The 17,976-nt window shown below is 39.2% G+C and overlaps 1 long non-coding RNA gene across 1 annotated transcript in view; it reads left to right on the plus strand.

Moving 5' to 3' along the window:
* LOC123626887 overlaps positions 1 to 17,976 on the plus strand; it is a 44,121-nt gene that overhangs the window by 6,256 nt on the left and 19,889 nt on the right. The window lies entirely within an intron of this gene.

Consider the following 17,976-nt stretch of genomic DNA (forward strand, 5'->3'; position numbering starts at 1 on the left):
ATTTAAGATCGGCTGAATCATAAAAATTTTATTATTTTTACTCTATCTGGGATGAATTTATGGATATCTAACTTGCATGTTAAATATAAATCAAAGAGAAAATCCTTTTTACATTCATGTATACTTTTTTTGAGACAGAGTCTTGCTCTGTTGCCCCAGCTAGACTGAGGAGGTGTCATCATAGCTCACTGCAACCTGCAACTCCTGGGCTCAAGTCATCCTCCTGCCTCAGTCTCCCGAGTAGCTGGGACTATAGGAGCATGCCACGATGCCCTGCTAATTTTTCTATTTTTAGTAGAGAAGGGTCTCACTCTTGTTCAGGCTGGTCTTGAACTCCTGAGCTCAAGGAATCCTCCCCCTTTGGATTCCCAGAGTGCTAGGATTACAGGTGTGAGCCACTGTGCCTGGCCTTTTTATATTAGGTCATTAAATATGAAATGTCTGATTTCAAATCAGAAGTTTAGTTTATTATATCTCAAATAAGAAGCAATACAGTTAATCAAAGTATGCACCTAAACTGTTGACACAGTTTTGCCATCTTAATGGTAGCTTGCTTATGCCAGCAGCAGAGAGGCCTGGAGAGTGAGTGGCAATAAAATTGTGAAAGGTTTTCCACAGCTTGTTGAGAATTGAATATTTTTCCTTGCAAGAAGTGTCCAAAGCCTGGAAGAAGTGGTAGTCAGTAGGTGCACGGTCTGGTGAATATGGTGGGTGACAGAGCCAGAGAGTTTCCAAGTCCAGCTGCTGTAGTTTGAGCAGCATTGTTTGTGTGATGTGTGGTGTTGCAAGAGGATTGGCCTGTCTCTGTTGACCAGTCTCCACTGCTTAATAACAAGCATCTTCATTATTTCATCCAGTTGGTTGCAGTAGACATCCACTGTAATCGATTGACCAGGTTTCATGAAGCTGTAGTGGATAATACTAGCACTGGACCACCAAATAGACACAATTAGCTTTTTTTGATGAATATTCGGTTTTAGACTGTGTTTTGTCACTTCATCTTTATCTAACCATTGTGCTGAACGTTTCTAGTTGTCAAAAAGAATCATTTTGCATCACACATAATAATATGGTGTAGAAATGGTTTGCCTTTATGTTGTGACAACAAAGAAAGGCAAGCTTCAAGATGACTTCTGACATTCGTTTAATTCATATGGTACCCATCTATCCATTTTCTTTACCTTGCCCATTTGTTTCAAATGGTCCAATACCGTTGGAATAGTAAGGTCAAACCTTGCTGCTAATTCACACATAGGTTGAGATGGATTTGTTTCCACTACACCTTTCAGCTCATCATTATCTACTTTGGTCCCAGGTCACCCACATGGCTCATTTTTAAGATTAAAATCACCAGAACAGAACTCCTCAAACCATTAGTATACTGTGTGTTCATTAGCCACATTCTTCCCAAACACTTTGTTGATATTTCAAGCTGTCTGTGCTGCATTTGTTCCATGACAGATCTCATATTCAAAAATAACAAGAATTTTTGACTTATCCATGCTTTCACAAAAATTGCTCTAAAAAAAAATTTGAAAGATAATCACAAGCCAAAACTTGCATTTGAAAGAATGATGATATACAGTCATAATAAAAACCAAAAAAAATAAGAAGTGTCAAAGTGAAATGTCAGAGATATTAACTGTCAAACTTAGTACTTAAGGAAATTGGACTTTCCATACTTAATAACCTAATATATTTTTAGGGTACTGGATTGCTTATGAAAAATTAGCTTTATTAATTGACCACATTATCACTACTGTGTATAGAAATTTCTAGGTCATCTCTTAGTGTTGCATCAATTCTTACTGATGTCACTAGGTTTACAATGTAACGCACTTTCACCCAAAGGCATAGTAATAGAGATATACCCTATAATTAGCCTGAATTTCTTTGAGGGTGAACATCAAAAAAATCTAGTTGAATACAGGTTGAGAAAATCCTCAAAGATACTGAAGAATCATGATCCTTTCTTGACCATATTATATTTAAAGTGGTATGAAGAATGAAACTCAAGTTACTGAAAGGTTAGTGCACTTAGGATGAATTCAAAGCTTTTAAGAATATGTGTGTACAAACAAAAGAATACACTGCTTCTTGTGTTTCTTCCAAATGAACTGATAGGAAAAGTGTCACTATGTAGCAGTTCCTGAGATTTTTATATAAAATTTTTTTTTCTGTAACAAAATTAATCCTTTTTTCTCCCTCTGCATTGTCTAGAAAATCAGGAGAAGTCAAATGACCTGAATCATAGTGGGGAACAAAGTCCTTCCCTGTGTGTGTCTGTACAACAAAGTAAGATCTGGCCCTAGCAAATGTCATCCTTTACTTTCTCTTTAGCCACAGAGTCCCTTCTATTCCTTCATGCCTTTAGGACATAACCTTTTGCGCTTACTGAGAAATCCCTAACCTGGTTAATTCCTACTCATCCTCCAGGCCAGGAAGTGTACACCTCACCTCTTCCAGGCAACTTTGCTTGACCTGCCAAGGCTGGGCCTGTTGTTCTTCCCATAAACTCACACAGCACCCTGGGGCATCTACCCTCTTTGCAGCATTAATCACACAACAGTGAAAGTACCTGTGCACTTGTATTCTATTGCCTGTGTATGCTACGCTCCAGGAAGACAAATGCCATCCTGTTCTTCTGTGCGTCCCCAGTCTACATTTCAAAGTCTACTTTGAATGAAGTAGAGACTGAATCGTGCAACGTAGGAGCAGGAGCTGTAAGCTGGCTGTTTTCTTGATGCTGAACGGGTGTGGATGAAGGAAAGCCAAGTCTGACCTGGCGGAAAGCCGTCTGGTCAGCAGCCCGAGAAGTTGAAGTCAGCAGTCATGTCTCCAGTGACTGCAGTCATGTAGGAGGTCTGAGAATGCTCTGGTCAAAGAACATTCCCTCTCTTTAGAAAATGGGGATAATTGTCTCTTACTATTCTCAGCTTTGGGATTTAAGCTAAACTATAGAGACAAGTAAAACTTCATTCAATATGCTGATAAATAAGAACCTTCTCACAATCTAGCATGATTTCTCACAAAGAGAACACCTGAATTTGAGGTAACCATTATGATATGAGCAAACGGCTCCACGAATTCAGAATGTCCAGTTTGTAAGAAATGGGAACCTAGGTATTTACACAGTCGGTGATTGTGGTAGAAATCTATCGTTTCTGGCTGTCTAGCATTCAGTCCTCCTCATTATTGGACTAGCACCCTTTAACCACAGTGAATATTAATGGATGGATATGTGACCAGAATTGGTCCAATTAGAAGGACAGTGTCTTTGGACATTGACTGTCCAACCTGGATGGGAATCTGGGCGATACATGCCTTGTGTTGCTGGGGCCATCAGATGGAGAGAGCCTGCCTCAGTACGGCAACACAGAGGAAAGTGGGGTTGAGAGATGGAGAGAGGCCTGGACCTAGGTAAGTGATATTGTTCCTGGGTCCAGCCATGACTGAAGCCAATGCCTAGACTTCTACTTCCATGAGTCAATTAATTTCCTTTTTTCCCCCCTACCTCTTAAGCCAGGTGACTTGGCCTTTCATCACTTGCAACCCCATAGTCCCGGCTGTTGCTATCCCATTTCTCACCTTAAACTGTTGCCTGTGCGTTGTCATCAGAACTGCTATGTTGGCATATTTTCTCAAGGTGGACTTTTTCCAGTGAGTGCTAATAATTGAAAGGATTTATTAATGTCCTACTTTGGCCACTGGGAACAATATAAGAAATATTGTTAATTGTTTTGACAAATGCAGCAGTGTTATGTTTGGATGCATGATTGGTTGTATTTGTGATTCTGAATTCTGTTCTGTATATAGTTGAAGGAGATATTTTCTTATTCATTTTCTATAACAGCCCAAAATAGTAGGCTTACGTTATTTTTACTCATCATTTTCATTAGTCTTTAAAGAAAGTATATGAATATCTTTAAGTTATTAATCTTTTATGTTCAAATATGAGTTATATACCTAACTCCAACAGTACTAAAAATGTTGTAAGGAACCTGAAGTCCTTTAACATTCAAAAGAATGTATAAAGAGATTTATAAAGTAATAATATATGGCCCAAAGTGGTTTACATCTTTGAAAATTATTAGCAATGCTACTATTGGGAGAATTAATTTTCTGGAAGAAATCAGAAATTATCAGTAATACTTTGATTTTATACGTCCACCAAAGTTCTAACTTTATTTTTGACAGCTTTTAGTTGTGCTTTTATTCACCTTAGTTCATTAAAAATGTACTTGTTTTAAAGATCCTATAAATAAAGTGACTACCCACCAATGTGGGATATAGGTCACCTCTCAGCATGGTATATGCTTTTTTAAAAAGCAGTATTTCTGGCTGGCTGCGGTGGCTCACACCTGTAATCCCAGCACTCTGGGAGGCCGAGGCGGGTGGATGGCTTGAGGTCAGGAGTTCGAGACCAGCCTGAGCAAGAGCAAGACCCTATCTCTACTAAAAATAGAAAGAAATTATATGGACAACTAAAAATATATATAGAAAAATTAGCAGTGGTACATGCCTGTAGTCCCAGCTACTTGGGAGGCTGAGGCAGAAGGATTGCTTGAGCCCAGGAGTTTGAGGTTGCTGTGAGCTAGGCTGATGCCACAGCACTCTAGCCAGGGCAAAAGAGCAAGACTCTGTCTCCAAAAAACAAAAAGCAGTATTTCTTATAGGAATCTTATTGATCATGCAGTAGTTACAACAATGTCAGATATGATAATGTATACAATCTAAATAAGATAGGCTTATTAAGAATTTGGATAATGTAAAAATATAGTACATATCAAAAGATAGACACATGGACAGATGTGTGCAGTGGGAAGAGGAGGTGATGGGAATGGAATCCCCTTTGATGGTCAGCCAAGGGCTCATATGCAGTAATATTGTTCTTCCCCCTCCATTATAGTAAATAACTTTCACTAAGAAATACAAAAACTATTCCATACACATCTAAATATACAGGGTAAATTGTGACCCTTTAGACATGTACAGTCTAAAGTGTTATAACTGTGATCTTTCTGTGATACTCCCAAGAAAATATATCACTAAGTAGTGAACCCCATGTGTAGGCAGTAGGAAAGATTGGTAGTTTATTCTAGTTTGGACCTGAAAGATGCTTAACTCTTGACATTAATATTTGTAAACAGTATATGTTTCCTTTTGCTGTTTTCTTCACAACTGACATGAGTGGGGGAATTTTGATGGCTGTTTGACCTAAGTAATCACTGAAATGCTTTTTAATAACATATTTTAGTCACACACTGAACATAAAACATGGGTCATCTGTAACTTTACACTAAGAGGTAGAAAGTAGTGCATCTGAATTTTAATGCTTTTAGTTTCAGTATTCTGTAGTTTCTACCGCTGTCCTAAAAAAAAAATGGAACTGATACAACTGCTTCTTTATTTATAAAAGCAGGCACTTAGTTTGAGCTCTTGGATCAGAGAAAATACAAGAAATGCCCCTTTTTTTCTCTAGGATCTTTTAAGAAACTAGACCGAAATTATAAATTATTCAAAGTTCCTATTGAGCAATGGTGTTTTTCTCTGCATGTAACTGTCTAGAGAACAAACCAAATAAGAACTTCCTGATACTGTAAGAGCACTAACTTTTGGTATAGTTCTATTAGGAATCAGGAACTTTTAACAGCAGTTCACAGGGATGTTTTCTTATATGCCTTCATTTACTGTTTTGTGCAAGCTATTATGGCAAATGTGTTTTTGGTGGGTTATGCTTGACAACTTCTGCTTAAAGATCCTTAGGGAGAGTTCCCTAGTTAAGTATAAACCCTTCTATAAAAAGGTGGCAGGTTCTGTGAACCTTAAGAGAAGACTGAGTGTCTGAGTACATTTAAGTTACTGCTTAAATTGCAAGTTCTTATTGCGATAAAGCATTAAAATAATTTGAAGGTCTATTTCACTGGAAACTTAGAATGCAAAGTGTTTTATTTTTAAACCTCTAAAATTTGAAAACAAGATAGCCTAGGTTAAATAATATAGTTTTCCAAAGCTGAATATGCTCATTTGGAGCTCAGTTTTTCTGCTTGAAATACAAAAACAACTCCTAAAACTCTTAAGTAGGAACACTACTCTTTTGATGATCTGTGCTTAGATGAACTGATCAATCTCAATAGCATCCCTTTTTTTCCTTGGTAAGGGTTTGGAAAATTCTAGAATAGATACATTTTTTTTTTCTATTCTTACACTGACAATTTCATTCCAGATGTCTCCTGAGAGGCGTATACTGTCATATGTAGAGATCCATCTCCATCCCGTGGAAACACTCACCAAGCTGTGTCCACAGGAGAAAGCCTTGATTACCACTGAGCCATAAGCATCTTCTAATTATCTTGATGAATTTATTCATGTTGACCTGATCATGTACAAAGAACTTGGTTTTATTTAGAACAGGAAGGTGATCCTCACCTTTGTATTGTTCTGTTGCCACCAGGATTTGTGCGACATCCTGATTCGAATAAGTGCAACATCCACCATTTGTTTGTTGGAAAATTGGCCCTCCCTGAAGGTCTTCTCTGACCACATGATGTGCAAAACTGGCAGGGACAGCTGCTCCTGGTGGCGACAGCAACCATATGGGTCCAACTCTAAGAGTAACTTCCCTTGTCTGAAGTTTTAACTTTAATTTCCTACCTATTTTCAAAAGAAAATGTTTGTTGGAAGAAATATTAATAACAAAATTTGATATGAGTTTTGAAATCAAATTCATTGTAGATTCAGCCACAGGAAAGAACCCTGAGGCTCCAGATATCATAAAATATTGCATAGAGTCTAGTTTTGGGTTCCTCCTTCTAATAGAAATGTGGAGAAACCAGAGTTTCCTAGGAAAAACAGGATCAGATTAGAGGGTAGAAAATAGGATATGTAAGGAAAGACCTTTATTGAAAGTGATTTCTTTACTGAAAAAGGAAAAGCTGCCCTCAAAGTCCTATGTCTGCCTGTTTAATTCCTTAAACAAATGTTTATGACATGCGTACTATTATATATACCAGGTATTGTGGTAAGGTTTTATCCTGCGGGATAGGAGTTAGATATTGAAATAAATGGCTGTAATCACTGGGGTATGCTAAGGGAAGTAGATTCCAAATGCTGTGGGAGTCTGGAAGAAGGGCAGGTGATCCTTTGAGGCCAGTGGTCAGGGAAACTTCCAGAAAAGGTGGGGTTTGGCCTGAGGCTTGAAGATGGGTGTGAGTTTTCCTGACACATAGGGAAAGGCATTTTAGAGAGCACGTGTAAGACAAAAACAGTATGTCTGAGGATTCCCAAGTAGATTGTGATAGAGAGAGGGTAAGAAGGAGCAGGCTGGACAACAAAAGAAACAAAGGTGAAGCTGGTGCTCTGGTGCCGGCCTGTAATCCCAGCTGTGCTGTGGTGGGAGGATCCCTTGAGCCCAGGAGTTGGAGATCAGCCTGGGCAACACAGAGAGATGATGTCTCTCTAAAAAAAAAAAAGAAAGAAAGAAAGAAAGAAAGAAAAATAAATAAAAACCAACCATGAAAGTGGAAAGCAGGTTCCTTACATTATTCTTTAGAATTCGGATTGTCTTAATGGCAATGAGGAACTAATTAATCTAGGGAGAAACATTATTATATTTGCTCCTAAAAAAGCCTTTATGGAGAGTTTTCATAAAGAGAAAGCTGATGAGTTCCCCATATCCACAAGGGAAAGAATAAGAGGGAAAAGATCAGATGCAAGGACTGGATCACTGCAAGGAAGAGTTTGATAAGACAAGGAAAGACCTTGACCCTGTAGGGGATTAGACAGAGGTTGTGCAGGGAATTGGTAGGCTCTTCAAACCTGAAGGTGCTTTATAAAGGGTGGTCATCTTCTTTCACACTTTATGTTTCTGATTAAGGCAAGAGGTTAGACATGTTCAGATTTCCTGAAGTGTGTTCTTTAGAAGAGCAGTTTCATCTAGCAAGAGATGAATAGAAAACAAAGATTCAGTGCTCTCCAAAAGTTTGGCTTTGGCACAACTGAATAGATCTATCTATTTATTGCAGGACTTTTATTTTTTAACAGCATTTAACATGCTAATGTTCCCTGTGAATATTTGAGTGAAACGTTGGATTCAGAGTTTCCAAACTTGATTGATTACAGGATCCCTTTTATAGAGGCAACATGTGTTCTTCTGTTCTAAGGAGCACTCTTGGTAAAATACTGAAACAGATGCATTTGATTTTGTTAATAAGATTCTTCTGTTAGGTTCTGAGATCCTAAAAGTGTTTTGGATTTGGAATTACTTTTCCACAGTGCTTATTTATTACTGGTGAATAATCTTAAAGTTCTCAAATCAGTCAATATTTAATAATAACTAGGCAGTGACCATTTTTCAGAGCCCTTAGGATGGATAAGTCAGATAAAATATGAACAGACATAATGTCTGCCTTAAACTCATATCAAACAAAAATCCTAAGGGCCAACTTAGTAGAAAAATTGGGAAATTACAGGTCTACTCATTTCAAAGAATTAAAAGAAAATAAGGAGCTGATAAGCTGTCCCTTAGCTCCCCACCTGAAGGTATTTCCTGATGCAAGTCAAAATTCAGAAAGGGTAGATTCTAATGTGTAGTTCAAACAAAGAGAGATGGAATTTTGGAGTCTTCTAAAAAATGTTGCCATTGGGAATGTGACACTGAAGTGCCAGGAATAAGATCTGGAATGCTCAAAAAACTCAAAGTCCTGTAATCCCAGCTACTCAGGAGGCTGAGGTGAGAGGATTGCTCGAGTCCCAGGAGTTCAAAGCCAGCCTGAGAAAAATAGAGAGATCCCATCTATTAAAAAACAAACAAACAAACAAACAAACAAACAGAAAACCAAAATCACCCACCCACACACACACACAAACCCAAAACCCCCAAACCAACCCTGTATTTTGTAGTGATTTAATCTAATTATGGAATTGCAAATAGATTTCAATTTAGCTATTCAGATGTAATTTCCAATTAGCGGACAGTGTTGCTTGCAGTATTAGGTTGAGAAGCATTGAGACTGAGTCTCAACATCTGCCTTATGTGGGGGAAGTGAGAGTGAAGCTCCCCATCCTTGTGGTTGCCATCGCCTTTCTAAGTTATACTTGGAGCTATGTTAGCTCATGAAAGGTGCTGATGAGCTGGATTGGGTCAGAAAAAACAATTTAAGAAAATACAGGTTATTACAAAAACAATTCAGAGTGTCTTGCCAAATCACCCAGAGTGACTGGTCTAAAAGAAACTGGTGTATAAAGGAGCCATGATGCATTGATTTAGGTTAGAAATGTGAACTTTGCAGAAATGTGGTACAACTCAGCACCCATAGAATGGAGTCTTTGACAAAGAAGTACAAATCTCTTTTAGCACATGAAGTGTTAAGCCTTCAAATTTTGTATAATATTTACTATTTATATAAGAGTTTCTGCCAGAGACTATATAGTTAATTTTTCCTGTGACTGTATCAAGTTCATGTTAATATCTATACTTTGCCAAGTAGGACTATAAATCCTTTTTTAAAAATTTCAAAATATTAAGGGAGTACAAATGTTTTTGTTATGTGGATACCTTGTATAATGCTTAAGTCGAGGCTTTTAATGTGCCCAACACCAGAATAGTGCTCATTGTACCTGATGTGTAAGTTTTGTCTCCTCACCCCTCTCCCACCCTTCCTCTTCTTGGTTTCCAATGTCTTTTATATCTTAGTGCCTGTGTATATCCATTGTTTAGCTACCAATTATTAAGAGTACATGTGGTGTTTTTCCATTCTTGAGATACTTCACTTAGGATAATGGTCTCCATTTCCATCCAAGTTGCTGCAAAAGACATTATTTCGTTCCTTTTTATGGATGAGTTTATATACATATATATGTCATATTCTCTTTATCTACTCATGAATTGATGGGCACTTGGGTTGATGCCATATCTTTGCAATTGTGAGTTGTGCTGTGGTAAACATTTGTTCCAGTATGGGTGTCTTTCTGATAAAATGACTTCTTTTCCTTTGGGTAGATACCCAGTAGAGGGATTGCTGGGTCAAATGGTAGGTCTACATTTATTTCTTTGAGAAATCTCTGTGCTATTTTCCATAGAGGTTGTACTAATTTGCAGTCCCACCAACACTGTATAAATGTTCCTTTCTCTCTGCACCCATGCCAACATCTATTGTTTTTTGACTTTTTAATAATGGCTATTCTGGCAGGAGTAAGGTGGTATCTCGTTGTGGTTTTAATTTGCATTTCCCTGATGATTAGTGATGTTGAGCACTTTTTCATATGTTTCTTGGCCATTTGTCTGTCTTCTACTCATGTCTTTTGCCCTGTTTTAAATGGGGTTGTTTGTATTTTTCTTGCTGATTTGTTTGCGTTATTTGTAGATTCTGGATATTAGCCCTTTGTCAGATGTATAGTTTGCAAATATTTTCTCCCCTTCTGTAGGTTGTCTACTTACTCTGTTGATTATTTCCTTTTCTGTGCGGAAGCTTTTTAATTTAATTAAATCTCGTTTGTTTATTTATTTTTGTTGTTGCTGTATTTGCCTTTGGGGTCTTAGTCATAAATACTTTGCCTAGGCCGATGTCTAGAGGAGTTTTTCCTATGTTTTCTTCTAGAATTTTTATGGCTTAATGCCATACATTTTAGTCTTTTATCCATCTTGAATTAAATCATTAATGAAGTTCTCAATATAAAGAGTGAAGAATTTTCTTTCCTTTAGCAAGTAGGGCCTCTTTTACCCATAGGGATCCCCAGAGTCCCTACAATGGGTTACACTATGAAAGAGAGGGATACTTCACTGGGAATGAAAGAGGAAAAGTACTAATTCTGTGTCCTTGCTGATCACACAGCATCCAAACAAATCCTGGCCCATCATCTCCTAGTGGGCTTGTCCTGTCGGTAGGTGAACTGCCGCCCAAGTGGAGTGACGCACCTGGTGAGTCAGGAACAGTCACAACTTCACGCCCAGCTTGCTGCCCAAATTCAAGCCAAGTCTGTTTCTCAGCCAAACAACATAAAAAACAACTTCAGAAAAATACAAAGTAATACCCTTCTGAGACAGTCTATTTGCAGTAGTGTCTGGTCTGTGGCTAAAATTCAGGACTTGCAATTAGTAGAGCTGAGCAAAGACAGAAATGGAAAGATCTGTGTTCCTTTCTGAGTTTGACCAGGTACTGCCTCAGAACCTCTGACAATTCAAATTTGCTGGGCCTCAGTTTCCTTATATATTTAACTGCGGAAAGAGGGGGACTGGAGGTGGAGACAGTGAAGAAATGGATTTCCCATTTATGAGTTCTAGACATTTTATATGAATTGTTACCTGCATTTCCCCAGACCACACACAATGAGCTCTCAAGAACAGCAACGAGATGCTGATCCTACAGTTGGAATGAAATAGAGGGAGCTGGACCCCACTCCCAGCTCTTCCCAACTGTTGCAAGAGGTTCCCAAGGTTTGTCAGACAAGTGATTTGGAATTTCTGTGGTCTCTCTGGCTACTCTGGCTACCTTGTAGTTTCAGATATTTGTGTCCTGTGGCCCTTGAGACGGGCACCCTAATGCAGGTAGTGCCTCTACCCCTCGTTTGTGTTAGTCTGCCTTAAAACTGTGCCGCTTTGAACCATTTCCCACAGATGTCTGGGTGATGTGGCTCCATGTTTTTACCAGCACTACTGTAGAGCTCTTTTCTCTAGGAATGGACAACAGGTCTTGAGGCTCAGGCTGGGAATGATCCAACTGCATTCAAAATCACCTTTTCCTGGCCGGGCGCGGTGGCTCACGCCTGTAATCCTAGCACTCTGGGAGGCCGAGGCGGGTGGATCGCTCAAGGTCAGGAGTTCAAGACCAGCCTGAGCAAGAGTGAGACCCCGTCTCTACTAAAAAAATAGAAAGAAATTATCTGGCCAACTAAAATATATATAGCAAAAATTAGCCGGGCATGGTGGTGCATGCCTGTAGTCCCAGCTACTCGGGAGGCTGAGGCAGTAGGATCGCTTAAGCCCAGGAGTTTGAGGTTGCTGTGAGCTAGGCTGATGCCACGGCACTCACTCTAGCCCAGGCAAAAAAGTGAGACACTGTCTCCAAAAAAAAAAAAAAAAAAACAAAAACAAAATCACCTTTTCCTTAAGAAGGCCTGTGCTTGTCATTAAATCATGTATATAAGCCAGTGTGGACCTTTCCTTAGGTAAAGCTCCTTGGATCAATGGTCTTCAAACTTTCTGTTCTCAAAAGCTTTAAAAGACTTGTAAAACTTTGCATTTCTTCACACATTTTCAAGTCAACACAAATGTTTTGTACAAAGAATCTAGTTTATAATGTCAAAGGATTAAATTACAACAAATTTAAAGATCTTAGTTGGCTTTATTGCAATTCTAGAATTGGGGAACACCTCATTCCATAAAATCGAATAAGTGTTCCAATGAGTTGAGCAGAAGGGGCTGGCTTTATAGACAGAGAAGGGCTGAAGAAAGCAGAAGTGAAGAACAAGAATGTGTTAGTCCTTCCAAAGCTGCTTTTCTTGTAAGTCAGGACAGGGAGACAGAAAAATAGAAAAATAACTGATTAGTTAACATCAGATTCCTTCAGCTACTTCTTTTGTGTAAAGATTAAAGCAGAAGGAAGTTCATTTTCTTGCTGATTAAAGATTTAAACGGCCTGTTTGGGAAATTGGATGTTACATCTTTCTCCTAATTTCTTGGAATGTCAGGTAACAACTTAGTTTGGGTTTGGTGACATGGAGTGTTAGCATAGGTGACTCCATTTTGATTTTCAGTCTGGTCTGTTGGGGCCTAGTGTAGAAACTCAGTCCAAAACAATGGTCTCTTATGATTTTTATTTAACAATATTGGCTAGGTGCAGTGGCTCACACCTGTAATCTCAGCACTTTGGGCAGCTGAAGTGAGAGAATCATTTAAGCTCAGGAGTTTGAGGCTGCAGTGAGCTATGATCCCACCACTGTACTCCAGCCTGGGTGACAGCACAAGACTCCATATCTTAAAAGAAAAGAAAACAAAACAAAACCAAAAAAACCAATAGTATCCTCAGGCTTTAAACACCTTTTTCTCAAAATCACAGAGTTGCAAGTTTGCCTCATTCAGGTCAGACATTGTTCATAGAGTGAGTGAGCAAAATATCTGAACAAATTAAGCTGATTGTTTCAGGAAACAGCTGACTTCATTTTCATTTTTTTTAACTGCAAATAAATGTAATTAAATGCATGTCTGTGCAACCTCGCTTCTGAACGTAGGAGACATGGGTGGGGAATGAGAAAGAATGAGAGAAAAAGCAAGGAGCCTGGCTGTGGCTTTCTTAGCTTTGCTTTCCCTCTCCTGAAATCTTCATTTCCCCTGGCCCCGAGGTATTTACCCCTGGACAAGCACACAGAAAGCTTAGGTCCCAGTGGGGCTTTGCCTTCACTTTCTTTTGTGAAATGGTTGGGTAGGGGACATGGGAAAGGGAAACACAGGCCACTGCAGCGTTCTCTTCAGTAGAGCAGTGTCATGAGGGGACTTGTGGGAGCTGAGGATTTGACCTTGATTCTGTTAGAGCTGACTCCTGGACAGTCTTTATATACCTCAGGGTTATGAGTGCCCCAGTTTGCAAACCACTGCCTTAGACTACCTTACTTATTCCAGTTGAATCTGGGACATGCCCAGGCAGGTCTGATTGTAGTTCTTAGCTTAGGCCTTCAAGTTTATTGAGTACTTACAATGTTCACTGGTTCATTAAATATGAAATGTCCAATTTCAAATCAAAAGTTTAGTTCATTATATCTCAATCAAGAAGCAGTACAGTTAATCAAAGTATGCACCTAAACTATTGAGAGAGTTTTGCCATCTTAATGGAAGCTTGCTTATGCCAGTGGTGAAGAAACCTGGAGAGCGAATGACGATGAAATTGTGAGAGGCGTTTTCCACGGCTTGTTGAGAACTGAATATTTTTCATTGCGAGAAGTGGTCTAAAGCCTGGAAGAAGTGGTTGTCAGTCGGCGCAAGGTCTGATGAATATGGTGGATGACACAGAGTTTCCAAGTCCAGCTTCTGTAGTTTAAGCAGCGTTGTTTGTGTGACATGTGGTCAAGTGTTGTCTCGCAAGAGGATTGGCCTGTCTGTATTGACCAAGCTTGGCTGCTTAATCACAGCACCCTCATCATTTCATCCAATTAGTTGCAGTAGACATCCGCTGTAATCGATTGACCAGGTTTCATGAGCTGTGGTGGATAATACCAGCTCTGGACCACCAAACAGACACCATTAGCTTTTTTTGATGAACATTCAGTTTTACACTGTGTTTCAGCACTTCATCTTTATCCCCATTGTGCTGAACACTTGCAGTTGTCAAAAAGAATCCATTTTCATCACACGTAACAATACAGTTTAGAAATGGTTTGCCTTTATGTTGTGACTGCAATGAAAGGCAAGCTTCGAGATAATTTCTCTTCTGAGGCTTCATGCGGTACCCGTCTATCCAGCTTCTTTATCTTGCCCATTTGTTTCAAATGGTCCAATATTGTTGGAATGACAACATCATACCTTGCTGCTAATTAGGTTGAGATGGATTCGCTTCCACTATAACTTTCAGGTCACCATTATCCACCTTGGTCTCAGGTCACCCATGTGGCTCATTTTCAAGATTAAAATCACCCAAATGGAATTCTCAAACCATTGATGTGCTGTTTGTTTATTAGCTATATCCTTCTCAAACACTTTGTTGATATTTCAAGCTGCCTGTGCTGCATTCGTTGCACAACAGAACTCATATTAAAAAATAACACAGGCCGGGCGCGGTGGCTCACGCCTGTAATCCTAGCCCTCTGGGAGGCAGAGGCGGGTGGATTGCTCGAGGTCAGGAGTTCGAGACCAGCCTGAGTGAGACCCCGTCTCTACTAAAAATAGAAATAAATTATCTGGACAACTAAAAGTATATATAGAAAAAATTAGCTGGGCATGGTGGCGCATGCCTGTTGTCCCAGCTACTCGGGAGGCTGAGGCAGGAGGATCGCTTAAGCCCAGGAGTTTGAGGTTGCTGTGAGCTAGGCTGATGCCACGGCACTCACTCTAGCCAGGGCAACAGAGTGAGACTCTGTCTCAAAAAAAAAAAAAAAAAACCCACAAATTCTTGACTTATCCATGGTTTCACAAAAATGGCTCTAAAAAAATTTTGAAAGATAATCACAAGCCAAAAAGCATGTTTGAGAGACTGAGGATGTTCCTTCACAATAAAAATGAAACAAGAAGTGTCAAAGTGAAATGACAGAGATATCAACTGTCAAACTTAGTACTTAAGGAAATTGGACATTTCACCCTTAATAACCTAATACCAGGCAACTTACCTGTATAAGGTCTTCCTGAAGACCTGTTACAGATAATCAACTGTGCCATCCAAAGTCATGCAGCACAGGACTCAGGAGGCAGGCTGGGGTACTCTTAGTGCCTAGACTGGCTTTTGTTCCTGCTACAAAGGCTTTCTTTGTTGCGTAAGACATGGTCAGCTGAACACGTGAATTGAGAGGAGGATTTCAAAGGAAACCCCAGCCTTTGTAGAACATTTCCTATTTCTGGACACCAACTTACGAAGAAGAAATGAGCCTTTTCTAGAGCCGTATCTGTGCTACTAACAGAATCTCCCCTGGATCAAACTTCTTCAGGCTCCTCTGAGCCTGACTAGACCCCATCCTTTAGCAAGAATCCTGCAAAATCAGTTTAGCCACAATGTCCCACCTCAATATCTGATCACCCTCAAAGTCTGATCCAAATCTGAATCCTCCTCCATCCCCTAGGGTTATATCTGACCACCCTGACCTTTCTTCAGCAAGAATCCTGTTAGGTCGGTTTAGCCAGAACACCCCCTTCCCCCTTAGGCTTTTTCTCAGTAATTTTCCTTCTACCTGCTTTCCGTCTCTGCTCCTTGGCTGTAAATTCCCACTGTTTCTTACTGTATTTAGAGTTGAGCCTGATCTCTCTCCCCTACTACAAAATTCCATTGTGGTAGCACCTCTTGAATAAACTCTTCCTTACCCTCTCTAATAAATGTCATTAATAATATTTTTTCTTCAATACTCCAGTAGGGCTCTAGATAACTTTGTGAACCATTGTGATTTACTTGGAGAGACCTGTATAATAGTACATCATTTTGATATGATAATTCATAAAACAATTTTTGTAGTTTTTGTTTTTTAATTTGGAACAAAAGATCCAAGAATTTTTAAATAGATTTTATTTAAAAACAAAAAAGATAAATCATCTCCAAATTACTCCCAAGTACTTTGAAAAACATTTCCCTTTTAAAATAGCTGGGTAAGAATCCAAAAAAACTTCCTTTTAGAGAATCTCCTTCCCTCTTGCTTTTTGTTCTCTTACCTGGTATTAGTCATTTTACTTGCTTTTCCTACACGGTCAGAAATTAGTTTTTACTTTGAAATTAAGACTCTCATATTTTTGTCTTTAAAAATTTTTAACTATATTGTTTGTTTTTTGATAGTGTCTTAGGCTAACTTGATAATCTCTAGGGTTTTTTTTTTGTTGTTAATTAAAAATTATTAGTTTTACTGCCTCTATCCACTGGATAAAACAAAGGAGGAGTATCTAATTATACTCTAACTCTCTACTTTTTTTTTCTACTTTGAACTGTTTATTTTATTTTATTTTTTTAGGGACAGGGTCTTACTATGTTGCCCAGGCTGGAGTGCACTGGCTATTCACAGGTGTGGTCGTAGTACATTATAACCTCCAACTCCTGCACTCAAGTGATCCTCCTGCCTCAGCCTCCTGAGTAGATGGATTACAGGTGTGTGGTGCCACTGCACCTGGTTTTCTTTTTTACCACTTTTTAAAAATTGAAATATAACTCACATAGGATTAACTCTTTTAAAATGTACAATTCAGTGGCCTGAATTCTGACTTGAAGATAGCATTATCAAAACACAACATTTCAACAAATTTAGTTAAAGGATCAAATTGGCTTTTATTTGCAATTCATAAATCAGGTAGCATCTCATCTAAAAATAGGTGCTATGCTAGGCTAGGCAGAACAACCAGTTTTTAGAAGGTAGCTTGAGCAGGAACAAGGAAACAGCATAGTAAAAAAAATTAGGACTCATCGGTTAACATTAGATCACTTCAAGTTATTTTTTTGTAAGAGTTAAAACAGGAGATTTCCTTATCATGCTGGCTTAAAAAACTGGCGTGTTTGGGGGTTTGGCTATTCTCTCTCTCTCTCTCTCTGTCTCTCTTCTGATTTCTCTGAAGGTCAGATAAGCAACTTAGTTTTAGTTTGGTGGCATGGAACTTCTGCATGAGTGACTCCATTTTGGTTTGTTGGGGGCCTAGTGCAGAAGCTCAGTCCAAAACTGTGATCTCTCATAAATTTTAACAGCATCTCAGGCTGCTTTCTGAAAGCATGGTTTTCTGCAGTATAGTTCTTCCAGTTTACATATCGTAGGGGCAGAGGGAAAACTTGCTCTCTGCCCGCTGAAGATTTGCTGAAAATGAACTAACAAGAGGCAGATGAATAGGAGAAAAGGGCATGCAAAATTTATTTAACATGCAGAAACACAGAAGCCACACACAAAGTAAAAAACTCAGTTGGTTGAGGCTTACATACTCTCTTCATAGGCAGACATTGTTTTGTAAGTGATTCTCTTTGGAAGCTGGATGGGACAGGTTATGGGGAGGCGAGAGGCAGAACTGCACGGGGGCAAAGGTGACCTTATTATACAGACAAAGTCTCCTGGATAATCTCTCCAAGCTGTCCTCAGAAGAATAAATGAAAAGTCTGTCTGGGCCCAGTTACAACGCTTAGTTTCACCTGTTTTCTGATGGTTGAGGTTGATCCTTCCTGGTTATGTGATGAGATTCTTAAGGAGGGGGTGTTAAGACAATTGCATTTCTTTTTTCCACTGGGAGTACCTCCTGGTGCTTTGAGAAAGACAATCAGAGAGATGGGGTCAGGGGGAGGGGAGGATGTGCAGGGGATGCTCAGAGAGAGACCTTGGTTC

The sequence above is a fragment of the Lemur catta genome, chromosome 23, assembly GCF_020740605.2.
Source record: "Lemur catta isolate mLemCat1 chromosome 23, mLemCat1.pri, whole genome shotgun sequence".
Lineage (NCBI taxonomy): Eukaryota > Metazoa > Chordata > Mammalia > Primates > Lemuridae > Lemur > Lemur catta.